Source organism: Micromys minutus, assembly GCF_963924665.1.
Source record: "Micromys minutus genome assembly, chromosome: 15".
Classification (NCBI taxonomy): domain Eukaryota; kingdom Metazoa; phylum Chordata; class Mammalia; order Rodentia; family Muridae; genus Micromys; species Micromys minutus.
Genome location: NC_137984.1, coordinates 14,952,623 through 14,976,535, shown reverse-complemented (window position 1 = coordinate 14,976,535; position 23,913 = coordinate 14,952,623). Strand labels below are relative to the sequence as shown.

At 38.2% G+C, this 23,913-nt stretch overlaps 1 pseudogene across 1 annotated transcript; it reads left to right on the top strand.

Moving 5' to 3' along the window:
- Positions 1-5,826: 5,826 nt before the first annotated feature.
- LOC308430292 (prefoldin subunit 3-like) lies at positions 5,827-16,029 on the top strand (annotated as a pseudogene). The gene is made up of 3 exons: positions 5,827-5,959; positions 7,361-7,958; positions 15,859-16,029. The product of its transcript is annotated as a prefoldin subunit 3-like (transcript).
- The last annotated feature ends 7,884 nt before the right edge of the window (positions 16,030-23,913 follow it).

The window sequence follows — 23,913 nt, the reverse complement described above, 5'->3', positions numbered from 1 at the left end:
TGATTTCATCTGGCTTGTGGACAAAATTCTTCCTAACTATTAACAAAAGCCTAAACCTTTTGCTAATAGCAAAAATAGGTTTTGTTCCTCTATTTTTTAACTTGCTTTTTCAATAATTTCAATGATAAAAATATCTTCCTGATAAAAAGTAATATCCTTAAAAATCTACTTCAGACATTTTGACAAGTTTCCAGTAAGAAAAAAAAAAACCTAGATATTTCAACTGGCAAGCAATAATTAAACTTTGGTTTTATGCTGCACACTTAACAGATTAAGAATATTGATTAGAAAAAGCAGACTGCTAAGAGCAACTTATAAATAGAAATTTTAAATGGCTCATAGGAGATAGGAGACTAAGAGTATTGTCAGTTGACTGCTTGCAAGGTTCTTCATTTGATCACCAGCCAGATTACCTGGCCCAAGTGAGTAGCTCCACAGTATACAGTGGTCTGGATCTGCCCTCACTGAATTAACATGGTGTGATGACCAGAAAGGTTAGTTCCCTTCTCATGGAAAGTTTCCTTAGATTCACACATAAGCCTCCGTTTAATCTACTCCTACAATCATATAAAATATTTTACCCACAACCACAGACAATCATAAAAAAAATAAGACCAAATAATAAACAAACAAAAATGACCTTGCTTTCCTTCATTTTGGATGTTAACAAAATTCTGCAGAAACTCTATTTTCAGCTTTTCACTCATAGTCTGTTGCCCCGAGTGAGGCAGAATTACCCAGGTAAGTACTCCACTCTTGGCAGAAGAGGACATGATAGCTCTGGCACTAGATGGGGTTATTCAAACAGTTAAAGAAGACAGGAAATGCAATTAGAGAATGCTTGCATTATTCTTATTAATGTTTGAGAGCTGTGAATAACAAAATTGAATAAAAACTGTAAGATTTTAATAAAATATACATCAATACTCAGACTTCAGAAAGACTGTATCAGACTTTATATAAATGACATAAAATAGTTTTCAGCAGGAGTGTTTAAATGTACTTCAGAGGACTTGGGGCTGGAGTCTACCTGACTTTTGAGTTAGAAAGTCGATTTAAGAGGAAGTAAGGAAACTATTGATTTTCACACCATCCAATCTCTGTGCTTGTGAGGTTTTTTTCCCTATTCCATCTTCTATTCAAGATATTTACAGTAGACATTCAGCCTTTATACTGTCTGAATCATGATAAGCCACACTCCTAGAATTGTGTAAGTCCAACAATGAGGTATACTTGTTGGACATTTAACATAGTAATATTCTTTTCTGGGAAGAAGACCAATGCGCAGGTGTGAAGCTCAGCCTGCTAGCCAGCCCCAGCATACAGTGGGACACAGAAAGGTTTTGTTTAAAGATAAAGGTAGAGATAGAGGTAGAGATTAAAAGATGATAAAGATAAAGCGTACTGGATTGTTTTGTCTGAAGAACTGGAAAGAGAGTAAACAGAGGAAGGCAAGAAAGAAAGGGAAGAGATAGCAGGAAGGAAAGGAGAAAAATAAGGCAAGAACTGATTATCTAATTGACCACACCCAATCTCTCTCAAAAAGTGTTGCTGACTACAAACTTTGAAAATCCTGAAAGTTTCATGAATGTGGTAGACTGCATATGCTTGTCCCAGGGAGTGGCAATGTTAGTAGGTATGGCCTCCTTGGAGGAAGTATATCACTATGGAGGCGGGCTTTGAGAGAGCTGTCTGGAAGCCAGTCATCTTCTGTTTGCCTTCAGAACAAGATGTATAACTCTCAGCTCCTCCAGAGTCACACCTGTCTGTTTACTGCCATGTTTCCTGTCATGATGATAATGAACTGAACCTCAGAACCTATAAGTCAGCCCCAGTTAAATGTTGTCCTTTATAAGAGTTGCCTTAGTCAAGTTGCCTCTTGTCAACAGTGGAAACCCTAAGACAATGTTTCTCTAAACATATGGTATCAGTACTGTTATCAAGGTCATGTGTCTATCCTGATATGCAAATGTTCTGTGGGAATCAAAATGGTGAGGAAGAATGGTTCTCGAGGGATACTGGGACTAATTCCAGAAGGACACAGTTTCTGGGAGTTGCATACCTAAAGAAAGCATGGTTTCCAGTAAGCTGGTGTTTGTACCAGGCCCAGACAACCACTGATCATCCACATATTGTCACTTGTGGTTCTTCCCGGGTGTCAGAGCTTCCTTCTCTAGAAAGCTGTTTAGGATCACCTGCAGAGAGGAGACTCACTCTGAAAATTCCTGCCTTTCTATCTGTCTCCTCATTTACCCTTTGGTGTGGTCATTCAAGGAAATCATTTCTTCTGCAAGACAAGTCTTTGATCTTTTCTCTACTCTGAAACAGGCATCTCTCTCCAAATTATAAAACTAATCTCTTTCTTTTGCTGTATTTTAACAATATTCCTTACTGCTAAAATATTTCTAATTTAAATGAAGGAAAAATAACTTTCTTTGGAGCTTAATTACAAAATCCAACTAGGTACTAAACAATAACAACAACAACAAAACAAAAACAAGCTCTTGCAATATCACAAAAGACCTACAAATCTGTATACTATCACATATTGAGATTATTCGATAAATATGAAAACATTTTTACTTTTGAGAATCTGATCTCAGTTTCCCTGGACTGTAGTAAAGACTTATCAGAGCTATAAAGTATCCTAATTTAATCTCAGGTACCAAAATTGTCCTCGAATTATCTACGTAAAACGTAGAGCCAGGAGTGATGATTTCAGGACCTCCTGATAATGCTGAACACTAAGAACCTGAAGCCGGGACCACGAGACTCCTTCTCATATGTGCTTTGCTTCTTCACATTCATGTACAAGCCAAAACCAAAGACAGCCATGTCAAAGGCAATACTTTATAATATCCTCCTGTCTCCACCTTCATTCCTCTGTATTCTCTTTTCTTTAATCATCTAAATCTTGGGCAAGTGATGACCCAGAAGCTCTGTCTATTTCTGTACTTCTAAAGTCAGCTTGTTGGACTTACCCCTGCTTTATCACCAATTCATTTTAGATGTATTTTACTAGTGTGCAAATCCAGATCATATCATATAACTCTATTGGTACCACCCACTCTCTGGCCATTCAGTAGGCACAGGTTGAATGGGAAAAGCCTCCAACTGGACTTGCTCCATTTTATCCAACATGTCCAGCCTGAGAAAAGTTTGTTGCTTTCCCCTTGATATCCTACCTTACCTGGCCCAGATTTGACAAGCTGTCATTGTTGATTTCTGTCATCACAAACAAGACTGGATGGTTTACTCATCTCAAAATCTGTTCCCATGACCTGAAAACAGACACTGTATATGTCTTAGACACATGAAAAAATACCAAAATTAATATCCAAACCATATGAGTCATGGAGAAAAATTCATACTAAATTTTTCATATCATTTGTACTAAACATTTCTTTGCCAATCTAGTTTCTCTTAATAGCCTGCCTTAAAAATATTCTTTTTTTGTTCATCTTAATGTTGTAATCAGCCCCTTCCTCTCCTGCCTTATCTTTGGGACTTTAGGCTTTGTGCATTCTGGTCTGATGGTTCTTTGTTAATGAATGTATCTGTGGTTCTGCTCTATTATCTAATGTCTAATGTCTAACTCTAGAAAGCCACAGTTATAAACAATCTTGGAGACAAGACGAGATCTTTCCTTGGCTCTTTAAATTTTATTTTTGAGTTGTAAGTTCAGTCTGTATAATATTACTTGTATGTATGTCTTCAAATGCTTTTTAAAAACATTAATTAAATTAAACTAGAAAGAAACCGTGGACAGTAAAAAAAAAAAAAAAAAAAAGCCTTCGTCTATATGGTGAACAGGGTTTTTCTTAGGATATGGTCTTGAAACTAAGATCTAAATATAGAAGTTGTGGCTGCACAAATCCACCAAAGAACAGATGTCAAGACACATGGGGAAGGGCTCAAGGAGGGTATGACTTTATTCTGTTGCAAGATAACTAAGATGTACCAAATGAAAAGAACTGTAGAAAAATGCTGGGTGAACAGAGAGGCAGTAGGCACAGGTATGAGACTGGTAATTACCCATAAATCCATGGTGAGTGATGGCAACTGGACCCAGACCAGAATGTACAGGTGGCAGGCACACTGTTCACACCGTCTCCTCTAGAGAGAAAAATGCTAACACTCTAGGTGAACTACATTTTAGTTGTTAAACAAATGAGAATGACAATTCTCCTCTAAACAGTTGGGCAGATGGTAGATTGGTGGATATGAAATTCACAGACAGAAAAGGGGATATATTGGGATGAGACACAAAATTCAATTGTTCAGTTCATAGATAGTAGTTCATACATAGATGATAATAGGCTAGATGACAGAAAGGCAGCTGATGCATAGATTAGTAAGCACTGAAGATAGATGATAGATAGATAGATAGATAGATAGATAGATAGATAGATAGAGATGATAGATATGAAGGATAGATGACAGATTAAATAAAATATACTGGTAACAATGAAAGTGACATATGTATACACAAATAGTATAAGTGTATTTCTTCTCTTAATAATTGCTATTATCCATTAATAAATTCTTTAATAAAAACAAACCTTAGATTGAGATAATTGGATTAATTAGCAACTATACTAACAACAAACTACTAATATCTGGTTTGCTTTATATCACTTTCTGGTATCACTTTGATTCTTATAAATTTAGTTATTATTTAGATTAGTAGTTGTCAACATTCCTAGTGCTACAAGCCTTTAATACAGTTTCTTGTGTTGTGGTGTTTCCCAACCATAAAATTATTTTCACTGCTACTTTATAACTGTATTTTGCTACAGTTATGAATTGTAATATAAATATTTTTAGAGATAGAGGTTTTCAAGAGGGGCAGTGACACATAAGTTGAAAACCACTGATTTAGAGTTAAGTTTCATCTTAAAAGACAGGGTTTTTTTTGCCATTTCATTACTGACATTTTGAATGCAGAGTAAAAGACGTTTTTGATAACTCATTTAAAACATTTTAACTACTGTATTCTGCTCACAGGAAGATTATAGTTACTTATTTATTAGATTCAGTTGTTTTCCTCTCATAGATCACACAGATCTTTCTCTCCAAACCTCCTGCCCCTACTCAAAGCCATATCCTAGCCTCCAACTCCAATGGGCAATTCCTAGGGACCTTCAGGCCAGTCTGGCCAGGGAATCTGGCCTAACTGGTTTTCACTTCTCCCTACTCTTCTTAAAATCCAGTCTCCCAGTCTCATGCCCAACCTTTAGAAGACCTCCTGTTCTGGCCTATACCTCCTCTCTGATCTTGTCTCAAGCAGATCACACAGCATCTCCAAACTTCCTCCCCATACATGCTGTTTTCCCAGCCCCCAATTTCAGCAGACATTCCTGGGAACCCACCAGCCACACCTGCCAATGTAGGCCAGCAAAGCACACAGGCAGTCTACATACCTTTACTCTCACTCCTCTCCTCCATATCTATACCCCAACCCCACCTGCAGCTCTGGAGCAGATTACCTACTGTGGCCTCTCCTCACTCTCTACCTCATTCCCAGGGGACTAGGCAAATCCTGGTGGAACACCCTCCTTCCTGTGAACTTTCTCAGCACACCAACCTCCATCAGCCTCATTAAAATTTTAGCTACCAATACCTAGAAACACATTTCCCTGGAGCCCCCAGTGGCCACACTTAGCAGGAACCTAGAGGAATTTTCCACCAGGCAAAGCACAGAGACCACACATGCTTAAGAACCAAAGAAGGGACCAAAACTCAATGAACAAAATGGCTACCCAACAAACACAAGACCTGGAATTACAGTTACCCAAACCCAGATGTCTAGATGCCAGGATAAAAATGCAGTCAATAGAGCAAGGACTATGCATGTATGTATTAGATTCCAGCAAGCATATCATTACAGGCTCTGACAATTGTAACACAGCTGAAACACAAGACAATGTCGTTAAAATAGCCTTCATGGATATAAGAGGTATTTTATCAATTTAACAAATAATCTCTTCAAAAAAATATAGGAACATAAACATGAAAGAAAATGAACAAAAGAGTTCAGTACCTGAAAACATAAATAAAATCAATGAAGACAACACTCAGATATGAAAAATTTAAAAACTCAGTAAAAACCTCAGAAACAAGCATCCCAAACAATACAAGAAATGGAAAAGAGAATTTCAGGCATTAAAAACAAAACAAAAGAAATGGATACACTGATGAAAAAAATTTCCAAGCAAACGTACCAAAGAAACAATCTAGTATGGCCGTTTTAATATCTTTTGAAAAATAGAATTGACAGTAGAACTAATCAGAAGACATGTGGAAGAATACTGCACACCCAACAAAGACAAAAATCCAACAGGAAGACACTATAATACTTAACATCTCTTCACCAGGCACAAGCCTGCGAGGTTTTATCCTTCTAGCCTATCTGACTGCCATGGATTAAAGCTGAATATCAACAGAAAGCTTATGAACTCATGGCAAATGAGCAACTGTATACTAAAAGAAAAATAGGCCATGATAGGAATTAAGAAAAAAAACTGATTTTATAGAATAGAAAGAAACAATAAATGTAAAAGAAACAACAGTACACCTAAAATTACATATTTATCCTTGTACATTGATAGTAGGAGACTTCAACACCCAACTCTTGCCAATACATAGGTCATCCAGACAAACATTGAACAAACAAATACCGGAACTAACAGATATTTACTGAACATCTCAATGAAATTCAAAACACATACCTTCTATCCTACATGACTACCATGAATTAAAGCTGATTATCAGTAACAGAAAGTTTAAACTCCTGGAAAATGAACAATTGTATGCTGAGAGAAAAATGGGCCAAGATTGAAATTAAGAAATAACTGACTTTATAGAATAGAGTGAAAATGAACACACAATATAGGCAAATTTATGAGACACAATGCAGGTAAGAGACAATGCCATAGCCCTAAATTATTAAATAAAACAACAAAATAAAAAATAATAAAAAAGAAGAGATCTCAAACTACTAACTTAATAGCACACCTGAAAGCACCAATCCAAAAATAGAAGTCACACCCAAAAGAACGAAACTGCAAAAGATGATCCAACGCAGGGCTGAAGTCAATAAAAATGAACAAACCAAACCAATAGAAAGAATCAATGAAACAAAGTTCTCTCACTTCTTTTTCTTTAAGCTAATATAATTTTTTCTCATCTAATATGCCCTGATTAGCTTCCCCTCCCTCTAGTCCTTCCAGTTTCTCCCCACATCCCTCCATCAAGATCACTCACTTTCTGTCTCTCACTAGAGAAGAACAGGTAGCTTTTTCAAGATGGTCAAAGCTAAGGAGGGAAGTTACTGAGAAATGACTCTGCCTCCACCCAGAGACTCCAAAAGCAGTGTTTGTGGAAAATGTTGATTCTTTCATGAAGCAACCTGGAAACAAGACTGCAGCCACAGCATTAAAAAAGACAGATTAACAATATTATATAAGTTTTTGAGACTCAACTTTGCTGAAAGAGTGGCGGGGAGGTGTGCTGAAAGGTCAGACTTCCTGAATTTAAACAGACTTTAGAAATTCTAAAGTACATGCAAAAGGAAAGAGAGCCCACCAAATCAATGAAGACCAGATTCTTCCTGGCAAATCTTGTACTGCAAAGCCTCAGTGGCTCCCACTGACAAAGTGTGCCTGTTGTTCAGGGCTAATGTAATGCTTGAATATGATATTCATGAAGCTCAGGCATCGCTGGAAAGGAATTTATCGAGTTCCACAAAGAATCTTGATTCCCTGGAGGAAAACCATGACTTTCTTCCAGATCAGTTTTACCAGTACAGGAGTCAATATAGCCAGGGCTTATAATCAGGATTAAAAGAGAAGATCAAAGATGTTTCTGTCAAGAACAAAGCATACCACCAGCAATCAAAAATGCTGTTTAGGTTTCCAAACCTGCTAAATAACCAATGTTTATCTTTAAAGACTGGGGTAACGTTGAGTACATTTTTCCCCAGCAAAAATAATTAAAACTTTAAAAACACCATTTTAGTTATTTGTGGAAACAGAATTACTTTCAACTACTTCATGAAATTAACAGTATTTTTTTCATATTTTCCTATGAGGTGATAATGTTTTTTGTGTTATTTCATCTGTTATAAGTCAACTCTTAACTGAAATGACTGAAAACTGAGGAATGCTCTCGAGACTGCCGAACGCTGGGCACCAACGCTGTTCCCTTTTTCTTCATTGATTGATGTTACTCTTAGTTGATGTGCTAAACCTTTGTAGAGGCAGGAAAGACAGACAGTTTCAATGTTTGTAAACTTGCTCTTCTTAAGTTCCTGTGGGACATTACCATCCTTTGTTGCTGCTGTGCTCTGTAAATGGAGTTTCACACATTTCTGCCTAACCAGTAGGTTTGATGATACTCTGAACTTTCCATCAAATTGTTATTTGCTTTCCTACACAGTGTGAGGGCTATTGGCACACTTTGACATGAGATAAGTGCACTCTGTCTTTGCATGGCCAGAATTAGGGAGACTTGATCAGTGTGAGAGAGCAGTCACCATTCCAAACTTTAAGCTAAGGTCATTTTATATTATGTAGCAGTTCTCCAAAGCACCTTGAACAGGAACATTAACATAATGTAAATCTGCATTGGTTGAAAGGAGTTGAAAAGCTTTTTTACTTGTGATAAAATTCCATAGGAAAGACAAAACTCTCTGGAAAGCTCTTATTATTTGTGGTTTTACAGATACATACATTTGTGCATATACATACATATACATATATATACAAAAATAACAAAATTTTAATTTGTATAAAGATCTATAAAATTACATTTTCATCCTTACTAATATCTCCATCCTATAGGATCATGCTTAGGTAACTGTAAAGCATAATCATAATATATACATTTTAACAATTTCAATTAACCTGTTTCCCAGTGGAAAGCTTGGAAATTTAAGAACTTCGTACAACATGGAAAGAAACAGAGGTACCAAACACTGCTGGGTGGCCTCCCATGCATTGCTATCACTGGCAGCCCAGCTAATGCCATTGTTTTCTAGTAAGTAAATATTCTCAATCGTCCCATACTGGATCATACTTCCCGTCCCCATTTGTCATGAAGACGATCTGTTTGTTTTTGGCACCAGGAAATTCTATGAGGCACAAAATGTTCATTCTCCTCTATATCTTGAAGAACCACTTAGACATCTTTAATTTCACATGGTCTTCCCATGGTGCTATGGGAAGCATCATTTTGCCTCTCTTGGCAGCTCAACCATACATAGAGATGATGGGTACAGAGCTATAGAACACCAACTGGAGACACCTTAAGAAAGGATTCTCACGCAGCCCATTGTAGATGGAGCAATCCCTGGGCTAATAGACCTGGGTTCTATTAGAAAGCAGGCTGAGCAAGCCAGGGGAAGCAAGCCAGTAAGCCACATTCCTCCATGGCTTCTGCATCAGCTCCTGCTTTCTGACCTGCTTGAGTTCCAGTCCTGACTTCCTCTGGTGATAAACAGCAACGTGGAAGTGTAAGGCTGAGCAACTGTGACCTGGAACAGATCTTAGGAACTTCTGTTCCCACCCGGAGACAACTTCAGGACACAGAGCGGAGCCTGGCCCAACTGCCAGCCGGAAAGGCGGCTCGTACAGGCTGAGCAACTGGTGAGTGGGAGACCTAGGCTGCGGGGGAACAGAGGAATCTCTGCGGAGTGCACACAGAAAGGGAAACCCTTGCCCTGACCTGCCCTGTCCTCCCCGATCCAGTGACCAGGAACAGATCTTAGGAACTTCTGTTCCCACCCGGAGACGACTTCAGGACACAGAGCAGAGCCTGGCCCAACAGCCAGCCGGAAAGGCGGCTCGTACAGGCTGAGCAACTGGTGAGTAGGAGACTTGGCTGCTGGAAAGCAGAGGGATCTCAGCGGAGTGCACAAGGAAAGGGCACCCCCTGCCCTGACCTGCCCTGTCCTCCCCAATCCAGGGACCGGGAACAGATCTTAGGAACTTCTGTTCCCACCCTGAGACGACTTCAGGACGCAGAACAAAGCCTGGCCCACCTGCCACCCGGAAAGGTGGCTCGGAGAGGCTGAGCATCTGTGACCAGGAACAGATCTTAGGAACGTCTGTTCCCACCCGGAGGCGACTTCAGTATGCAGAGCAGAGCCTGGCCCAGCTGCCACCCGGAACCTGGGCTGCCGGGGAGTAGAGAGATCTCTGCGGAGTGCACACGGAAAGTGTACCAGGGACACAGACCAGATACAAGGAAAAGGCAAGAACATATCACTGACAACAAAATGGCAAGAGGAAAGAGAAAGAGTATATCCCAAGGAAACCAAGACAATCTAGCAACACCAGAACCCAGCTCTCCAATAGTAGCAAACATCGGAATTCCAAACACTCCAGAGAAAGAAGACACAGACCTGAAATCATGCCTCAAGACGCTGATAGTGTTACTTAAACAAGAAAGGGAGGAAAAGCAAAAAGATTTAGAAGCTTTTAAAGAAGAAACAAGAAAAACACTCAATGAACTCAAAAAACGAGACGAAAACAGAACCAAAGAAATAAAGGAATGAAAAAGGGAAATTAAAACAGAAATTGACACAATAAAGAAAGGGCTAAAAGAGATAACCCTAGAGTTAGAACACCAAAAAAGAAATCAGGAGTCACAGAAGCAAGGATTTCCAACAGATTACAAGAGATCGAGGAGAGAATCTCGGGGGCAGAAGACAACATTGCAAACATAGACAAAACAGCCAGAGAAGATGCAAAAAACAAAAAGCTCCTAACCCAAAATGTCCAGGAAATACAAGACACAATGAGAAGACCGAACCTAAGGATAATAGGAAGAGAAGAGGGAGAAGAGTATCAACTAAGAGGCACAGTAAATATCTTCAACAAAATCATAGAAGAAAACTTCCCTACCCTCAAGAATGAGATGACCACGAGCATAAAAGAAGCCTTCAGAACTCCAAATAGGTTGGACCAGAAAAGAAATACCTCCCGACACATAATAGTAAAAACATCAAGTGCCCAAAGTAAAGAAAGAATACTAAAAGCAGTAAGGGAAAAAGGTCAGGTAACATATAAAGGCAGACCAATCAGACTCACACCCGATTTCTCAAAAGAGACTATGAAAGCTAGAAGAGCCTGGACAGACATCATGCACTCCTTAAGAGAGCACAAGTGCCAGCCCAAGCTGCTATACCCAGCAAAACTATCAATCACCATCGATGGAGAGACAAAGATATTTCAAGACAAATCAAAATTCACACAATATCTGACCACAAACCCAGCACTACAACGAATTATAGGTGGAAAACCCAATACAAGGAGGGAAAATACAGCCTAGTAAAAACAAGAAAACTCCTAAACAAGAAAACTAAAAGAAGAAAAAAACACAGACACAACTCAACCCAAAAAAGCAAAAATGGCATGAAACAGAAACAATTATTCCTTGATATCTATTAACATAAATGGTCTCAACTCCCCAATAAAGAGACATAGACTATCAGACTGGATACATAAACAAAATCCAGCCTTTTGCTGCATACAGGAAACTCATCTCAGAGACAGAGACAGACACTATCTCAGAGTAAAAGGGTGGGAAAAAAACTTCCAAGCAAACAGCTCCAAGAAGCAAGCTGGGGTGGCTATTCTAATATCGAATAAAGTAAATTTCCAACCAAAAGTTATCAAAAAAGATAAAGAAGGACACTTTTTACTTATTACTGGGGAAATCTGTCAGGTGGAACTCTCAATCCTTAACATATATGCTCCAAATAAAAAATCACCCACATTCATGAAAGAAACTCTACTAAAGCTCAAAAAATACATTTCACCCCACACAATAATAGTGGGAGACTTTAATACCCCACTCTCACCAATGGACAGATCAGGGAAACAGAAACTGAACAAGGACACTGCAAAACTAGCAGAGACTTTGAACCAACTAGAATTAATAGATATATACAGAACATACTATCCTAAAGTAAAAGAATACACCTTCTTCTCAACACCCCATGGCACCTTCTCGAAAATTGACCACATAATTGGACACAGAACGAGCCTTCATCGATATAAGAAGATTGAAATATTCCCATGCATCCTCTCAGATCACCATGGTCTACGGCTGGTCTTTAAAAACAACATAGACAACAAAATGCCCACATACACATGGAAACTAAACAACGCTCTGTTAAAGAATAGCAGGGTCAAAGAAGAAATAAAGAAAGAAATTAAGGACTTTCTAGAATTCAACGAAAATGATAACACAACATACCCAAACCTATGGGATGCAATGAAAGCAGTATTGAGAGGAAAACTCATAGCCCTAAGTGCTTCCAAGAAGAAACTGGAGAGAGCTCACATCAGCAACCTGACAACACAGCTAAAAGCCCTAGAACAAAAGGAAGCAGATATACCCAAAAAGAGTAGACGGCAAGAAATAATCAAAATTAGGACAGAAATAGACCAAATAGAAACAAAAAAATAAATTGAAAAAATCAACAAAACAAAGAGTTGGTTCTTTGAGAAAATCAACAAGATTGATAAACCCCTAGCCAGACTAACTAAAGGGCAAAGAGAGAGTATCCAAATTAACAAAATCAGAAAGGAAAGTGGTGACATAACAACTGAAACTAAGGAAATTCAAGAAATCATTAGATTCTACTACAAAAACTTATACTCCACAAAATTGGAAAATCTGGAGGAAATGGACGAATTCCTAGACAGATACAAGGTCCCAAAGTTTAACCAGGACCAAGTAAACCATCTAAATAACCCTATAACACCTAAAGAAATAGAAGAAGTCATCAAAAGCCTCCCAACCAAAAAAAGCCCAGGTCCAGACGGGTTCAGTGCAGAATTTTATCAGACATTTTTGGGGATATAACACCAATATTCGCCAAACTATTCCAGAAGATAGAATCAGATGGAATATTACCCAACTCATTTTTTGAGGCTACAATAACCCTCGTACCTAAACCACACAAAGTCCCTACAAGGAAAGAGAACTTCAGACCCATCTCACTTATGAACATTGATGCAAAAATACTCAACAAAATCCTTGCAAACCGAATCCAAGAACACATCAAAACCATCATTCATCATGACCAAGTAGGCTTCATCCCTGGGATACAGGGATGGTTTAACATAAGAAAATCCATCAATGTAATCCTCCATATAAACAAACTTAAAGACCAAAATTCATGGTCATCTCACTAGACGCTGAGAAAGCATTCGACAAAATTCAACAACCCTTCATATTAAAAGTCCTGGAAAAAACAGGAATCCAAGGCCCATATTTAAACATAATAAAAGCAATATACAGCAAACCAACAGCCAACATCAAACTTAATGTCGAGAAACTTGAAGCAATCCCACTAAAATCAGGGACTCGACAAGGCTGCCCACTCTCTCCCTACCTATTCAACATAGTACTGGAAGTCCTGGCTGGAGCAATTAGACAGCAAAAGGAGATCAAGGGGATACAAATCGGAAAGGAAGAGATAAAAACATCACTCTTTGCCGATGGCATAATAGTATACTTGAGTGACCCCAAAAATTCCACCAGAGAACTCCTACAGCTGATAAACAAGTTCAGCAAAGTGGCCGGATACAAAATTAACTCAAACAAATCAGTAGCCTTCCTATACTCAAAGGACAAACATGTGGAGAAAGAAATTAGGGAAAAGGTACTTTTCACAATCGTTACAAAAACTATGAAATACCTTGGTATGACTCTAACTAAGGAAGTGAAGGACCTGTATGACAAGAACTTCAAACCTCTAAAGAAAGATATTGAGGAGGATCTCAGAAAATTGAAAGATCTCCCATGCTCATGGATTGGAAAGATCAACATCTTAAAAATGGCCATCCTACCAAAAGCAATCTATAGATTCAATGCAATCCCCATCAAAATTCCAACCCAGTTCTTCATGGAATTGGAAAGATCAATGTGCAATTTCATATGGAATAACAAAAGACCTAGAATAGCGAAATCCATCCTCAACAACAAAAAAACATCTGCGGGAATCACTATCCCTGACCTCAAGCTATATTACAAGGCAATTGTGCTGAAAACTGCATGGTACAGGTACAGAAATAGGCAAGTGGATCAATGGAATAGAATAGAAGATCCAGAAATGAGCCCTCATATATATGGTCACCTGATTTTTGACAAAGGAGCAGTAAACATTCAATGGAAAAAGGACAGCCTATTCAACAAATGGTGCTGGTCCAACTGGCACTCAACATGCAAAAGAATGAAAATAGACCTGTTCTTATCTCCTTGTACAAAGCTCAAGTGTAAGTGGATTAAAGATCTCCACATTAAACCAGATACACTGAAACTATTAGATGAGAAAGTAGGGAAAACCTTAGAACACATAGGCACAGGAGAAAATTTCCTGAACAAAACACCAATGGCTCAAGCTCTAAGGTCAAAGATTAACAAATGGGACTTAATGAGATTGCAAAGTTTCAGTAAGGCTAAGGACATCGTCAAGAAAACAAAACGGCAACCAACAGAATGGGAAAAGATCTTTACCAACACCACATCAGATAGAGGCCTAATATCCAAGGTGTACAAGGAACTCAAAAAGATAGACACCAGAGAATCAAATAACCCTATTAAAAAATGGGGTACAGAGCTAAACAAATCATTTTCAGTTGAGGAACACCGAATGGCCGAGAAACATCTGAGGAAGTGCTCAACATCCTTAGCCATCAGGGAAATGCAAATCAAAACAACCCTAAGATTCCACCTCACACCAGTCAGATTGGCCAAGATCCAAAACTCAGATGACAGCAGATGCTGGCGAGGCTGCGGAGAAAGAGGAACACGTCTCCACTGTTGGTGGGGTTGCAAGCTAATACAACCACTCTGGAAATCTGTCTGGCGATACCTCAGAAAATTGGATATAGTACTACCTGAAGACCCAGCTATTCCACTTCTGGGCATATACCCCAGAGACACTTTAATACACAACAAAGAAATATGTACCACAATGTTCATAGCGGCTCTATTTATAATAGCTAGAAGCTGGAAGGAACCCAGATGTCCTTCAGAAGACGAATGGATACAAAAATTGTGGTACATATACACAATGGAATACTACTCAGCCACCAGAAACAATGACTTAACCAAATTCTTAAGAAAATGGCTGCATCTAGAGAAGATCATCCTGAGTGAGATAACCCAGTCACAAAAGAACAGACATAATATGCAGTCACTGATAGTGGGATGCTAACCCCAGAGGCTTGCACTCACCCAGAAACAACTCACAGACTGTATGAAGTCCAAGAAATAAAGAAAACAAAAAATATACATATATTCACAAAACAAGAAGACTTTGACTATTTCCATGTTGCATTTTGTTTTGCATGTATTTTATGCTTATTGCAACTAGTAGGTTTTCAATGCATACTGTCAAGCCCTTGAAAAAAATCAAGTACTGACTAAAAAACATATTCACATGGTTTTATGTAAAATTTATTTTAATGTCTGAAAAAACAGTACTGACAAAAATGTATAAGTTTAAGCAAAAATGTTTAAAATCTTTACATTTATCTTTGTTTTGCAAAATAAAGTCATTTAAAAAAAAAAGAAAGGATTCTCACATACAGTTCACCTCCTTTGAAATATAGATTATCAGTTCTAAAATGCAATTTAATTATGCACTTAGATAAAATGTCACCATCCCAGCACATTTGACATTTTAATATATATTTTATTTCTGTCTCCAGTATCGATGACAAATGACAAAATGAAGGAAGGCCTTGTTAAAAATTAAAACATCTAAGAATTTTTTTATAATTATAGATCATTAGAACGTGTAAAATATTTAAATGAATTTAGTTTTTTCTCTTTAAGCTCATCTCGCTTATGAGAAAGATTAAGGAAGAACCAGGTGACTATTTGACTGTTCGGCCTGCAGTGGTGTCACAGACAGTAGGATGCTGGACTGTGATGATACTCATGACTTGCCTTTACATTTGGATGAGCCCCTCATCCAGTTTCTTCAGCACAGAGACTATGATATGAAAATTAAAAGCCCCGAGGACCTTTTCAAAAGCAGATACGTTGGGAATGAATATCTTCACAACATTCTGGAGGCTTGAGTATGTAGACATAGTCACTCTCCTGAAATACATCGAGTCTACTTTAAGAGATAGCAAAAACCCTTAGAACATAATAAATGCTAATTCACAAGCACCAGGTTAGTTACCAGAGAAACAGTGTTACAGAACTAAGAAAGGTGAAGGTGTGTAATAATAATAAACATTATAATAAATAAATAACAGAAATCTCTACACTTAACAGCCACACACATTTTTTATTTTTTTTTATTTTTTATTATTATTAGATGTTCTGCATTTACATTTGAGATATTTTCCCTCCCCCCACCCCACTCCCATCCCCTGTTTCCCTCCTAGTCACCCTCTCCACTCCATTGCCTTGTCATTCTCCTACATTCCAAAATCATGCCCTCCCTGGACCAAAATTCTCTTCTCACATTGATAGACACTGCTATCTTCAGCTACACATGCAAATGGATCAATAGGTCTCTCAAAGTGCACACAAAGGTTGGTGTTTTAGTCCATGGGAGTATTGGAGGGTTTGATTTGTTGATAATGTTGTTCTTACCATGAGGTTGAAACCCCTTTCTGCTCCTTAGGTCCTTTCTTTAGCAACCTCATTGGGTCCCCTCCAATTGAGTTCACTCCAACGGTTAGCTGCAAGCATGTTCAGCTGTATCTATATTACTCTAGCATAGTCCCTGAGGAGGCATCTCTGTCTGGTTCCTGCCAATAAGTACTTCTTGGGATTAGCTATAGTGCTTGGATTTCGTGGCTGCATATGTGGTTGATCCCCAGGTGAGATGGCTTCTGAGTGATATTTTCTTCAATCCCTGTTCCTCTATGTGACCTTGCATTTCCTCCCATGAGTGTTTTGTTCTCCCTTCTAAAAAGGTCTGAAGCATCCCCATTTTTTTGGCCTTCCTTCCTTTTGAGCTTCATAATGTCTGTGAATTGTTTCTTCGGTGTTCAGAGCTTTCTGGGGGTAGTATCTGCTTATCACTGAGTGCATACCATGTGTGTTCTTTTGCGACTGGGTTACCTCACTCAGGATGATAGTCTCCAGTTCCATCCATTTGCCTACACGAATTTCATGAAGTCATTGTTCCTAATAGCTGAGTAGTACTCCATTGGTAAATGCACCACATTTTCTGTATCCATTCCTCTGTTGAAGGACATCTGGGTTCTTACAGATTTTCTTGAAGTTAACTATACTCCCATTTCCTTGGAAGCTTGTCAGCAGGTAAAATTACCCTATGGAAATCTACTACCACATAACTAACATGTCACCAGCTGGTTTTCTTTCTTTTTTTTTTTTTTTATTTCATTCACCTCAGCTCTTCTACACAGTTCTAAAACCTCACACATTCTGGATTTTTTTCTCCTCCCATATATTTGTTCCTGACCACAATTTCTTCTCCCTATCAGTGTATCTCTCCAACCTCCCTTTCTCCCAGATACACCTCTCCTCTGTCTCCCCTCGGAGAAGAGCAGGCCTCACAGGAATATTAATCAAGGATGGCAAAGCAAGTTACAAGAAATCCCAAAACATATTATCACATCAAGAATGGACAAAAAAAAAAAAAAAAAAAAAAACAATAAGTGAAAAAGGGTCCCACAAGAGGCAAAAGAGTCAAGAACAGCATTCACTCTGACAGTTAAGATTTCTACAAGAAAAACATGCTACTCCATTATAACATTTATGCAAAGGACCTGGCCCACATCCTAAAGGTTTCCTGATATCTGCAAGTTCCCTTGGGTCCCAGTCAATTGATTCTGTGGGCTGTGTTCTCATGATGCATCGTCATTCCTTCAAACCTTCCTCCCATTCCTCCACAGGTCTCCACGAGCTCCACCTAATATTTGACCACGGTTCTCTGCATCTGTTCCCATTAATTGCTGGATGAAGTCTCTCTGTCTCGTTGCTGACAATTCCAGCACACACTCTGCCAGCAGGACAAACTATAGGTAGAAAGTTTTGTGGCTAAGTTGGTGTTTCAATCCCTTCACTTGAGGCCTTGCCTGGCTACAGAAGATGGCCAGGCAAGGCCTCATGTCTTTCATTATTAGAGGCCATTGGTAGGACTGAAATCAGTAAAACAGTAGTTAAACGAACAATAAATAATCAATGAAACTAAAAGATGTTCTTTAAGAAAATCAATCAACAAGGTAGACAAAGTCTTATCAAATGTAATGCAGAGACAGAATATTTCAATTAACAAGATCAGAAATAAAAACGGAGATGTAAAAACAGATACCGATGAAATCAAAAGAATCATTAGGTATTACTTTAAATACCTATATTTCATAAAATTGGACAATCTAGAGGAAATAAATAGTTTTATTAATAGATACCATTTACCAAAGTTAAATTAATAACAGATAAACAATTTACATAAACCCATAGCCCTTAAGGAAATAAAAACAATCATTTAAAGTCTCCCAACCAATAAAAGCCCAAATCTAGATGGTTTTAGTGCCAAATTCTAACAGTCTTTCAAGGAAGAATTAACACTAACACTCCTCAAGTTATTCTACAAATAGAAACAGAAAGGTCACTTGCTCAACTTATTGTATGAGATCATAGTCACCCTTATACGCAAACCTCACAAAGGCTTCACGAAGAAAGAGAAATACAGACCAATTTCCCTCATTTACATAGAAGCAAACATTCAATAAATAAAATACTGGCAAACTGAATCAACACACATCATAACACATCATAAAGCATCCACTTGATCAAGTAGACTCCATCCCAGAGATGCAGGGATGGTTCAACATATAAAAAACAATGAATCTACTACATAAACAAACTGAACACATAATCATATTATTAGATATAGAAAAAAAAAACCTTTGACAAAATCCAGCACCTTTTCCTGATAAAAGTACTGGAGAGATTAGGGATAAAAGGGACATACCTAACCATAATGATGGCAATTTACAGCAAACCCATAGCCAACATCAAATTAAATGGGGAGAAACTCAAGATAATTCCACTGAAATCAGGGACAAGACAAGACTGTTCTCTCTCCATATCTCTTCAATATAGTACTTGAAGTCCTAGCTAGAGCAGTAAGTAGATAAATGGGATATAAATCAGAAGGAAGAAGTCAAAGTATCGCAATTTGCAGGTGGTATGATAGAATACATAAGAAACACAAACAATTCTGCCTTGGAGTTGTTTCTGAATCCTTGGAGCTAAAATTACTCAGTGTTTTCCAGGCATGTTGATGCAAAAAGACCATCATGGATATATGAGGGAGGCTAACTCGTGCCGCTGTACCATCACATTTAAGGCCATGCTTGTCTGAGGGAAATGCCTGTCATCACAGCTTTCCACACAAGACATGCCAACCTTTTCACATCACTCCTCACTGGGACACTACAGGTAACACATCCAGAGAGAAACCTCACAGATCATTCATGTTTCTTTGCACCACCAAGCAAATGCAGTAATACTGACAGGGACTTAACCCAAACTAGGTCTGTTCTCACACCCTCAACATCAATTCCTTCAGTTATAAAACTGAATCATAAGTCCTATCTTAAGGAATGACATGAAAATAAAGCAATATAAATTGTCCCTGGGTTACATAGTAAATGTTTACAACTCTCCTAGACAGGTCACTTTCTTTCTGCATTTTGATTCTTTTTCCATCTGAGTCTTACTACCTCAGAAGGGAAATGACTAGGCCTGCCTGGGTCAGTGCATGCCTGCTAGTAAGTATAAATATTTTACAGTAAAGGACATATCTTTTATGTTCAAATCAACCAATCTAGAGGACACATCAATAGCCTTAGTGAATTCTCAGATTTTTTTTAACTTTACTTGGAATATTTTTATTGAAAATTAATTCTTTTCTTATACAGTATATCCTGATTATAACATCCCCTCCCTCTATTCCTCTCAATACTTCTTTACTTTCTTTACCTCTGCAACCCACACCTTTTGTGTCTTTCATTAGGGGGAAAAAACAGGCTTCTAAGTTATAACAACATAATAAGATGAAGCCAAAACTTTTATTTTTGAGGACACAGCAACCCAACATGAGGAAAAGAGTCCCAAGAACAGGCTTTAGTGTCAGATACCTATAGTCTCACAGCCAGGAGTCCCTTGAAAATATTAAGCTAATAGCTAACAATATATATGCAGAAGTCCTGATGTATATTCATGTGTATTCCTGTATAGCCTGTACTTCTTGCTTCGGTTTTTGTGGGCTCATATGTGACTTGCTTATTTGATTCATAGACCTATGGTCTCCTGATGGCCCATTGACACAATCTTTTCACCTCATCTTTGAAAGGATTTCCTAAGCTCTGAGGGGAGAGATTTAATGGAGACCATTAATTTAGTCTCTCTTTTCATATATCTGGGTGTGAGTCTCTACATCTGTTCCTATCTGCTGCTAGAGGAAGCCTCTGAAATGATGACTGGGTAAGGCACTGATCTATGAATATAGCAGAATATTATTAGACCAGTCATATGTGTTTGGTTCTATCCTGGGTCTCTGGAATATCTATTCTATGGTTTTTGGTTACCCAAGCACTGTCTGGTGTGAGTGCCTGCACAATGAGTGAGCCTGAAGTCAAATCAGACAATGGTTGGATACTCCCATATATTCTGTGCCAGGAATTCTGCAGTAAAGCCAGATTGTAGGTCAAAGGTTCTGTAGATGTGCTGATGTCCAGGTTTCTCCTTTAGTAACCTGCAGAGTACCTTCATGTACCAAGGAGACTAGAACATAGGGGTAAAAGCTCCATGTAAGTCCTTGACTTTCCATGGTCAGAGAGTTATGTGAACATTGTCCTCAGCAACGGGGTTCCAGTGTTAGTTTTGAAAAAGCAGCCCTTCTTCTTCACCTCCACCTAGATTGTTTGAGACTTTCTATGTGATGCTATAGACTCAATCACGTGCAACCCAGTTCTCCCGCTGGAAGCCTTGCCTGACTACAAGAGAAGGTAAACCGATACCCCGTAACCCCATTACTACAGAGTCCTCACTAGAGTCACCTTCATGGATTCCAGGAAGTTTCCACTGAACCAAGTATTCACACCACCCCAATTCCAGCTGTCTCTCCCCAAACTCTCTCCCCTCCATCCCATCCCCTCAGCTGATCTCTCTGGCTCCCACACCACCCACTCATACCCATGTGTAAAATCCATTCTATTTCCCCTTCCCAAGGGGATCCATGCATCACCCCTAGAGCCCTCCTTTTTACCTAACCTCCATCTTCACCTACAGAGTGTAACTTAGTTATCTTTTATGTAATGGCTAATAATAACTAATATCAATTTATAAGTAATACATATCATTTTTATTTTTCTAAATCTGGGTTACCTCACTCAGGATGACTTCACTTTTTTAGTTCCATCCATTTTCCTGCAAATTTTCTTTTTGCTAATACCCTCTTGTGTAAATTTGCATTTTATTTATACGTTCTGCTATTGAAGGACAGCAAAGTTCTTTCCAATTTCAGGATATTACGAATAAACCACAATGAATGTGGTTGAGCAAGTGTCTTTCTGGTAGGATGACACATTGTTTGGATATATAGCCAAGTACTATAGCTGGGTCTTTTTGAGGAACCTTAATATTGATTTCAACAGCAACAGTACAAGCTTGCACTCCCACCAGCAATGGAAGAGTGTTCCCTTTGCTCCACATCCTCACCAGCATGAGCTGACATGTGTGTTATGGAACTTAGACATTCAAACAGATGTAAGATGGAACCTCAAAGTAGTTTTGATTTGCATTTCCTGGATGGCTAAGTTTATTGAAAATTTTTAAAGTGTTCTTAGTTTTACCATTTAAGAGTCCTCTATTGAGAATAGTCTATTTATACATAAACCTCATTTCAATTAATTATTGATTTTTATTAATATCTAGTTTCTTGAGTTCTTTTATATTTTGGATATTAGATCTCAGTTGAATGTGGTATTGGTAAAAGTCTTTTTCCATTATGTAAGTTTCTGTCCAATTGACAAGGTCTTACAGAAGCATTTCAGTTTTGTGAGGTTCCATTTATTAAGTGTTGATAGTAGTGCCTATACTGTTAGTGTTCTATTCAGAAAGTCAGTCATCCCTGTACAAATGAGTTCAAGGCTATTGCCTACTTTCTTTTCTAAAACAGGTTCAGTGTAACTTACCTAGTTTTAAGTTAAAGTCTTTGATTCACTTAGCTTTGAATTTTGTCCAGGGTGATAAAATGGGTCAACTAGTATTTTTCTTAAAGCGGATATTCAATTTAGCCAGCACCACCAATTGAAGATGAAGTTTTTTTTCCCAGTGTTTATTTCTGGTTTCTTTATAAGTCAGGTGCTCATAATTGTCTGGGTTTATGTCTCAGTCTTCAATTATATTTCATCTGATCATTATGTCAGATTATGTCATTTTTGTGCTGATGCCATGCTGTTTTAATTACTATAGCTTTGAAGTACAAACCTACTATTCATAAGTTTAATTTTTTTCAAAGTTTCCCAAAATTTCTGGATGTTTTATACCAGGAATTTTTTAATCTAATATTTTATTTGACCAATCCACTTCATCCAAATGCTTGCAATGCTTGAGATTCTCTCTTGTATCTTATTTTTTTTTCCTATTGGCAAATTCCTAAAGGTTTCATTTCCTCAGTTTGTGATTTCTTTATTGTTTTTATTTTTTTTCAAGTCTTACATGATTTTATTTGTTTTCTTTAACTATTTGTTGGTAATTTTGTAGCTTTTCTTCATGAATTTATTCACTTTCACCGATTGTTTGTTATTTCCTGCATTTCTTTATGGAATTTATTCATTTTCTCTTTGAGGAACTCTATCATCTTTGTATAGATGGTCTTAAAGTCTTTTTTCTTGTGCTTCATCTTTGTTGGAATATTCAGAACTGTCTACAGAAGGATAGCTGCGGTCCAGAGAAGACACATCTCCCTGGCTATTATTGATTGCATTCTTATGAAGGTGTGTAGGCATCTGGGTTTGGGATGATTATAGACCTAAGTGGTGCTTTTTGGTTTTGTCTTTGTTGAGTGTATGTTCTGTTACTTGGTTGTGCTTTCTCTCTGGATTTCCAGAGTGTGGTGGCTGTGTTTCCTGTTGTACTGCTCTGCTCAGCTGTTCACATGGAATACCTGATGGTGTTAGAGTCTGGGATACAGAGATGACTGGGAGTAGGAATTCCAGATTGGCTTCCACCAAATTCCCCACACTAGGGCAGTGCCCACCTGAAAATAAGAGCTCAGTAAAGGACACTGAGTTCAATAAAAGAGCAGAAGAATCGATGGCTCAGTCCACTTCGCAAGTGAGGAAAATGAGACCCTAAGAAACTCAATTCATCCCACACATGCAGTAATACAGAACAGTACCTGAGCCATGACTCCAAGCTGAACTTATTCGGCCCCTGAATTCTATTCTGCTTTGTATGTGCTCTGGATTATAACAATTTGAGATGTGGGCAAAAGGGCCTGGGGCCCTTCCTCTTTAAGCATAATATGAACTTCAGGAATAAGATCAGAGCAGTCAAAGTAAAAATTTAAAGTAAAGATACTATGACAAGAAAAATACACAAGAAATCTTACACATGCCACCCCTTCATTCCAAAAAATATCTGTTTAATAAGACCCCCTACATAAGGACCAGTATTCCTTTCAAATGCAATTCCCAATGGGATTGACACCACCAGTAAGGCAGATGGAAAGATGTCCCACTAACAAATAACGGTACTGTTTTAACTCCATCCAAAGTCTGTGTGTCTGGTAGCCCCAGTAACAGAGCCAAGAAGAATCTCATCATAATTCCCAGTTCAGTGTTTCACAATACTCCAGATCTGAGATCCCTTCCTCCTACAGAGAGATTC